The sequence below is a fragment of the Chlamydotis macqueenii genome, chromosome 4, assembly GCF_036417535.1.
Source record: "Chlamydotis macqueenii isolate bChlMac1 chromosome 4, bChlMac1.mat, whole genome shotgun sequence".
In the NCBI taxonomy this organism is placed as follows: Eukaryota; Metazoa; Chordata; class Aves; order Otidiformes; family Otididae; genus Chlamydotis; species Chlamydotis macqueenii.
Genome location: NC_141559.1, coordinates 882,638 through 891,058, shown reverse-complemented (window position 1 = coordinate 891,058; position 8,421 = coordinate 882,638). Strand labels below are relative to the sequence as shown.

At 42.4% G+C, this 8,421-nt stretch overlaps 1 protein-coding gene across 2 annotated transcripts in view; it reads left to right on the top strand.

Annotated features, from left to right (window-relative positions):
* The first annotated feature begins 454 nt into the window (after positions 1–454).
* Positions 455–8,421, top strand: part of USP53 (ubiquitin specific peptidase 53) — a 39,286-nt gene continuing 31,319 nt past the window's right edge. Inside the window, exon 1 of one of the 2 annotated variants that reach the window (XM_086747220.1) lies at positions 455–500. The gene's annotated coding sequence lies outside the window, so the exon portion shown is untranslated. Of the gene's footprint in view, positions 501–585; positions 645–8,421 lie in introns of those variants that run through there. The other variant, XM_086747219.1, reaches the window with a different exon arrangement.

The window sequence follows — 8,421 nt, the reverse complement described above, 5'->3', positions numbered from 1 at the left end:
AGTTACCTCAGGCGCAGCCACAGCGGGACAACCTCACCCTCAAGCACGGATAAAACGAGGAGAGGGGTGCTTTGCGGCAGCCCCTTACCTTGCCACAGCTCCCTCGGCCTTGGACAAGCCGCGGGCAGCCGCCACCCCACACCCGTCCCGCCGACAGAAACGCAGGAACATGCTCGCACCCGTTGCGCATGCGCACCCATCGCCAACCTACCGGGTTTTCTCCGGCCGGAGCGGGAAGAGGCGGCGCTCTGATTGGCCCGGCCCCTCCAATGGCTCCTCCCCCTCCGGCTTTCCTCCTTCCCTCTTGCTGGCGCCGGGATCGCTCGGGAAGATCCGGGCTACTACCGGGGAGACGCGCGCCTCTCCTCTCCGCCGCTTCAATGCGCAGGCGCACTGCCGAGCGGGAAAGGGCGGGGAGAGAGGGAAAGGAGGAGGAGCGCGCGCGAGAGAGAGGCCGCCCCCCGCCTGCCGATCGCGGAGTGGCTGGCGCGCGAGACTCGGTGAAGCGGGGAGGAGTAGGGAGAAGGAGGAGCAGTGGGGGGAAGGAGGAGCAGTGGGGGGAGCAAAAGTTGCCGTGAGGGCTGGGTCGCGCCCGGAGTCGCCACCGGGAGGGGGCGAGAACGGAGCTGCTGGCGGGACGGGAGGTGAGGCGGGAGTCGGGCAGAGGCGGGAGGCGAAGCAGTGGCCCCCCCGGCGGGGAAGGCAACCGTGGTCCTGAGGCAGGAGCGGGGTCCCACCTCTCCTTCCCCCACGGGACGGGGAGAGGTGTACCGGGGGATGGGATGGCGGGACCGCCGCTGGCCGTTCACCTGCTGCCGCCGCGTCTGGCGGCCGGTGGCGGCGGGAGGAGCGGGGGGGGGGGGGGGTCCGGTGCGGCGAGAGGCGGGCGCCGCGCGCTCGGCTGTTGGGGCGGTAACCGCCGTCTCTTCCCGGCGCCGCGCTGAGGCGGGGAGCGGCGCCCACCCGCGGCGGCGGCGGCCCCGCGTGGATGTGCCGCCGCGGGTGGGCGGGCAGCGCCGGGGTGAAATCTCTCCCGGGGACGGGGTTGGTGAGTCGTGTCTGCGGGGGGGGGGGGCTGCAGGCTGCAGTCGAAACGGGGGCGGTTGTCCTTCGGAGACGGGGCGAGCTCGTCCGTGGGCTCTGCGAGAGCCGGGACGTAAAGTTAATGTTTAACGTGGGAGTCGCCTGCCCGTCAGCGAGTTTATTTTTTTCTAGAAGTGTTTTCAAAGACTGTTCAGAACAGGAAATGCCAGTACAGGTAGCATGGAGCTGTTTGAAATGTAATCACTTTGCCGTGTTTGGAGGCTGTGTTATTTGCTGTCTTCTTACAAACAGTTCCAGAGGCACGGAGGTAGAGATACGCAAATTGTCTGCTTAGCATCCCATCTATGTTTAATTGTGTCCCTTACTTTGATTTGCAATGCAAATATTTTAAAATCAGCTTTTCAGAGGAAATACGTGTTGTTCTCTTGACGTGCATTTTTCCCTTCCCAAAATAAGTGTGAGTTTTACATAGCTCTACTTAATGCTTTATTTTGCGCAGGCAAAATAAAATCCCCTCTTGCTTAATTTTAGGATTATTTTAAGAGCAAAAACTTAATCATGTGAATAGTATTGTGCCTGGTTGATGATGCATCCCCTTTCCCCTCAAGGCAATGGAAATTGCCGTGGCTGACTTTGTTATTAACTATTCAGTTCTTGTTGAATGAAAGGGTGATTTTAGGTATCAAAATAGCAAAAGCTCATGTTATAACCTGAATATAAATTAGCCTCATCAAATGATACGGCATCCTTTCTTCCCCTAATAAACTGTTGCAAAGTAAGATGTATTTACTGGTTGTTGTTTTTAAATGTCAAATTACTTGTGTAAAAAGCTGTTATCCTGGACCAGTGGGATGTTGGCAATAAAAACGCCTAAAATATGCACTTGACTTTCCTGTCAAAACTTGATAGTGCAGATTCTCTTTCGATCGTACAGTGTGTGTGAGGTACTGCTGACAGAACTGTTCGGGTGTGAGACGCACAGGACTTCAGGGTCAGGGTGTTAGCGCTATCACGGGTTTCGATTACCTCACTTTCTGAGATCTTGGTAGCAATACTTTGTTATTTTTCCTTGGTTGATGTTTCTTGAAACAGTTAAATGGTTTAGTCACTTGATGGACGTATTGATGGGGATGAAAGGTGTTCGAAGAGTTCTTCAAAAACATCCTCGTGGTGTAAGCATGGGAAACCAGTTGATGTTTGTTGGGGCCAGGTTAAATGATGATGGACTGAGGCTGTAACAGGAAAATGGACTGGATCAGAATTTTAGATGTGTGGACTGAGTTAATTGTTTGTAGATAGATTTGTACAGATTTGTTAATGATGAAATATATGAAGTGCAGAGATTCAGAACATTATGTTTTTGTTAAGCCCATAAAATATGTGTGAGCTTAAAGATGATGCTCATATCATCATTCCATGTAACTCAGTTGTGTGATTTTTTTCCTGGTGACTAAAGAAGTCAGAAAGCTTTTTAGGAAGGAACAGACCTTGGTATTTTGCACTTCTGTTAATGATCAAACATCTACACATAACACTGAAAGGCAATGTTACACTTTAGAGAGGCAGTTAATCTGTCATAAAAAGGCAAGTGCGAGAATTATTGTTGTAAAGATGTCATCTATGTTTTTGAGGTTCATTGTGGTAATCTTTGAACAAAGCACTTTGTAAGTGAGTAGGAAGATGGAGAAACAAAAATCCTCTTCTCTGTAATTTTGTTTAATAATATGCCTTACAGTGTCTGTGAGCTGTCAGTGGGGAAAATCATGAATAATGCTCCTAAGACTTTGTCACATTCAGATTGGTTTTGAATCTTCTTGACAGGTCTTGTATTTAATATATACTGATATTTTTAAATCAGTAGGAAGAAACGCTCATATGACAAAAAAAAATGGTAACTTGCTTTTTTAAGGCAACCAGACTTTTTATAGCTGAGACTTTCTGCTGCCTTCTCTTTCCTGCTGCTTCTATCCTTCTTCTCCATTGGAATTCATTAGTCTAAGACTTTCTGTGCATGCTGATTCACTGTAAATGCTAGCCCATCTCATGGGTTCGGAATTTGTATTCTTTAAGGTCTTTACTCAGAGTTCCCATTGTAACTATTTCTAAAGTTGCTTCCTAGTTGTAACAGCCCAGAGATGCTGAACTGTGAACATCTTGTTTTTGGTTTTGATGCAAACAGGAAAGTTTTTATTGGAACAACTTAAAGAAAAAATTGTATACTTATACAAAAGCCATCTGGGATAGCATCTACACTTCTGGTTCTCCCATCTTGAAAGGATGCAAAGAACCGTGACATGTAGGAGCAGTGGTTTGGCATGTGAGGGATAGCTAAGTGGATGAGGGCTGGAGAAGAGACAATAGAGGTCTTTAAGACAGAAAAATCTCCAAGGATTGGTTGGAAGAGTTCCTAGAAGAGATAACTATCAAACACCACATTTGTCTCTTGGGGACTGAAGGCAGAAGGAATGTGTCAGACCAATACCAGTGGCTGGTATACTTGCAGATGGCCTGCAAAATCAAGGCTAATGGTCACTACTGGAACTGTTGATTATTATTTTTTTTTTCCTTTTGTCTTGTCTTATGGTGTTATTCTTGTTTTATGTTACATGTGTTACAGCAAGTAAGTGCTGTTAGTGAAGTTTTTTTTTGCTCTGATGTTTCAGGTAGAGAAAGCATAGTGAGAATTTGTATTCTTGTAAACATATTTCTTTGGCAGCTTTTGAAGTGAATAGTACCAATTTCAAAGGCAAAGACTGGAGATTACTAGAAGCATTAGGTGTATCTTATGGCAAATGAGATCTGTTGAGATACACAGTTCAACACAATGGTAAAGGTGGAAGGGGACAGGCTTTGTGCAGGGATCAAAAAAATTGTGAGTTAGCCCCATTGAGGTAGATATAAGAGTTTATTCATTTTGAATTTCAGTCTTTTTTTCTATATTTTTAAAGCAGCTTCACTGTTTGGTTTTTTTGGGGTTTTTTTTTTTTTTTTTTAATATGGGGAAAAATCATTGCAACCTCCAGTATTGTCACATTACAAATCAGATTTTTGTTCTGTTGACAGAAATTGGCAATTTTAACTGACAAGCTTTTGACTGGTGGAAAACACTCAAATTCTCGCAGTTGCAAGTTGTTGAATTTTTGATGGATTTCATTCTGTTGAGGAGGAGAAAGTAACCATAGTCCTAATAATGTTGGCTTACTGCAGAAAACTCTAGTGGCTTCCCATCGTATCTTTATTCACTTGCGATACATTTAATCACTCATCCTTCCATTTTTTGTTGTCCTGTGTCTAAATTCTTAAGTTATAACATATATCAATTTAGAAATTGGTTTACCAGAGTTGTCAGACCATCGGATGGGTTGCCAGGAGACTCGGCACAGAGGTGTGTGCTGCCAGCAGAAGGAAAAAGCTGTGTCGCTTAAAAATAACCTCGGCGTTGGGCATGAGAAGGGTTTGCCATCAGTCATTTATGCAACACAGAGAATAGCTGCAAAATAAAGCTCGGAAGATGTAAATAACAATTCTTCCTCCAAATTTCAGAGACACGCACAGTCAACAGCTTTTGAAGCCACTGGCAGGTTTCCACCCAATTTGACAGAAGGGATGGAAGTCATAAAGATGATTGTGTACTTACAGAGTGGATGAAAACAGGCAGCTGGCTGAAAGAGGGAGACCTTGTAAGAAGATGTAAGGAGCAGGGTTGGCATATGCCCCAACTAGGGAGAAGACTGTGCAAGAACTCAGCCATGAGACCTAAAACTACGAGGAGCCAGGCGTTGATAGTTCCACTGTCCGCAGAACCATCTGTTTGTCTCATCAGTTTTATCTAAATGGGTATCAAAGATGCCTAAACACAAATGTGCTTGTGGAAACTGATTTATTTAAATAAAATTGTAACAGCGCTGATTTCTAAGCTAATTTAGTGACATTACTTCTGACATTGAAAAGACTGTGCCAGCTATGGTTACATGCTAGGGTATACCAACAAAACAGCTGATAACATGCACTTTTGCCGATTAGTGTGTTTGTTCTGGAAGCTATAAAGGCAAGTGCCAGAAATTTGCGACAGGTGTATATTTTGTCCTGTAATGCTGCGTGACTAAGGGTAGCCAGGTGCTTGATGAGATCATTGATGACTGAAGAACAGTGACTGAAATTAGGCAAGGTAAGAGAACTTAGGCTGATAAATAGATGTTACTTTGAGAGTTCGTAGCCCTTGTTTAGTGTCTTTGGTTGAGATCAGTCATCCAAAATTGATCCTGTTAGTCTGAAGGGCAGGAATATTTCTTTAACTCTCAGCTGCTAAAAATCTTATGTAGCATGTCAGTAATACCATGTGAAATAACTGCTTTGCTGAAGGATTGCACCTATTGAAGATTCTGCATGGTTCCGTGACTTGTGGTCTATCCTCAGTTGCCCACACCTTTGTCAAGCCAAGAACTTACACAGAACTGGTAAACCCCAGTGGCTGATAAATGCTACGGTGCTCTTAGCAACACTGGTTTACCACAGACATGGGAGAACAGGCTTCAGTTCCTTATCGTAGTCCTATAGGGTATTGAATTTAGGTTAAAGGAGTCAGTGGTCTGAGTCCCAGTCATCTGAAAGCTTAGCCAGACCGTACGGGAGGTGGGAGGAGCCAGGGTTGATCAGCAGCATCACTTCTGTGGTTTGTGGAACAATCTACAATGAGGGTAGACTTGTCAGCAGAGGAATAACACTCTTGGGGAATGGTTCAAATCCAGAAAAACTTGCTGTGGCTGAAGAGCATACATCCTTGCCAGCATCTTCCACAACAGCTTTCTTTGCTCTTGGCTTTCTTACTTCTTCTTCTTTTTTTTTTTTTTTTTTAAACAAAACCAAACTTTGAGATATTTGCACAGTGTAAGTTTCAAAACAAGGTGCTATATAAACTTTCTCTCTGCAGACTGAGGCTGTGGTGACAAATGGGTGACAGGAATCAATCCCATTGCTTATGGCACCCTTGTAAAGCTCGTCTACAGTGCCTCTCTTACTAGAGAACGAGACGCTATGCACCATAGTATTTGATACAGGGTATGGGTGGAGAAAGAAGGGGCAGAGAAACTTGCTGCTCTAGGCTAGGACTTCCTAGTCACATTGGCCAGAGAACTCTATGTCAAGATAGTATTATTTCACAGTTTTGGGGAGAAAGAGTGGCAGATAAAACAAAGGGAGTAGAGTGCCCATTAGGTGTAAAGTTCTAGTTAAGTAGTAGAAATATAGAGAGATCTTTTACATGGAATACCTTTCTGATACGCTCTTGTTTTTTGTTAAATATTTGACATGTTTGAATTGCCATGGGGAGTATGTTTAGTTCGACGTGCAGTTTAAAGAATCCATTTATGAAAAGAATAATTTAAGAAGATTGCATGAAAAGAATTTTAAGTAGTCACTTCTGATCTTTCTAGTGTTGTATTTAAATTTTGAGGAGAAGATGTACTAATGTGGGTAGTAATGTGTGGTAGTTAATAGAGGCCATATGAATATGCTATCACAGTGCTTTGGAAAATGAGTATCTGGCCTACATATGAAAATTAAACTTTCTAATGAAAGCACTTATTAAAATATGTTCTTTCCTTTAACTGCTCTGTACAGATCGTGTTATCGCTTCTGCATGCCTGACTTCAAAGAATATATAATCTTTGTCTGTGTTAATCTTTGTTTTACCTTCACATCTCTCCCCGTTTTCTTAGAGTTTGGTCCTTTGTGGAGGACTTTGACTTTTATGTGGAAAAAAAAATAGTTGCAGTTGATACTTCTTTTAATTAATTTAAGGTTCTAATGAGATCTTAAACCGATATGCGTTTCCAGTTACTCAGTACATCTTTTTCTTTTTTTTTTTTTTCTTCCCATTTCTGGGTTTATTGAAGTGAATGTAAAGAAAACAAAGTTATCACATGATACCCTGTCAAGGTCAGTTTCCAGTTAGATTTCAGACTCCTTGTTCAGTGCTGTCACAAATAACACTTACTATTTCCAGTATTATTAGATTAAATTACTTACGGATGAGATACAGTAACATCAGTAAGCAAAGAAAAAACATCTGATTATGCATGGGGCAAAAGGGACTTTTGGTTAAGTTCCAGTTATTGATTTTTTTTTTTTTTTTAATAATACAAGCAAGTACCAATGTTTCTTTTAAATAAAGGGCAATTATTTTAGGGGTGCAAGACTTCCTGCAGGTATTTTTGAAAGTCATGTGATTTGTTTCTGTGGTATCCCAGCTGTACAGTCTTTGAGAGCTGTTTGATGTGAATGTGTTCTTTGTTCTGAGTTGGGGAAGGTTATCTTCCAATTTATACAGCATTCCAACTATAAAATTTACTTTTGCTTTTTAATGTTGCTCACCAATCTTGAAAGGCTTGCACAGTGGAAAAAAATCGTAGTGAGAAGACTGCAAGTGTTGAAGTCTACTGATATGTGTTTAGTATCTCAACATGCTTGTAAAATCGAAGGTGAATATCTTGGTTGCAATGTGAGGCCCAAGTGTCACTTTCCCCCCCCCCCCCCCCCCCAATATGCAGCCTTAATAGCTTTGGTTTATTTAAGTTTATTCTGTTCTGTGCCATTACTTCACATGTTTATATGGATGATGTGGTAATGCCAAACTGAATAATCCGTTGTGAGATGGTCACTGCACGGGCTTTACATATGCCCGTGGTGATTTTCTGGATGATGAGTCATTTAACCTTAAATATGGACCTCCAACAATGAGAAAAACAACTTTTATTGCTACGATTTGAGAGTCTTGGAATAGTTGTTGAGGCAGCTACCAGAATGTTCTTGCTCTCCTATTAGCTATGTTTTTCTGGATGCTTTAAGAATGCGGTTAGGTTAATGACATATTTATGTAGGGTTTACTAGGTAGTACAAAGTTTTGAAAGCTGAGTACTAGCTGAGAATCCATCTATAGTATCTTAGTAATCTTAAGACATAGAAGTATCAGTTCATGTGATTTTCTGGGATATTGAAATCAAAACCATCTTAGGCTTTCAGGTGTTGAATAAAAATATTTATTTCTTGGTAATCTTTTTATTAGCATTGGAGGTTCAGAGTTAGAATAACTTGTGTGTTATATGGTCATTTTATCAGCTGCTGCATATTGTTATCAGAACCTTTACAGTAATTTTATTGCAGTCTTTAGAGGTGTGTAGTAAATTAGAAGAAAGTTGATTATGCCAGATAAAATAATTTTATTTTTCTACCTTAAAACCAACTTCTGGGTGGTAATTGTTTCTCCGCCTCTTCCCTGGTTATTGCATCTGCCTTTAGGTTAAGAGGTTGCTTTGGCAATGATCTCTTTTCTCATTTAGAATGTTTTTAACATTTTTGGACTGTTCTGTATTTATATTT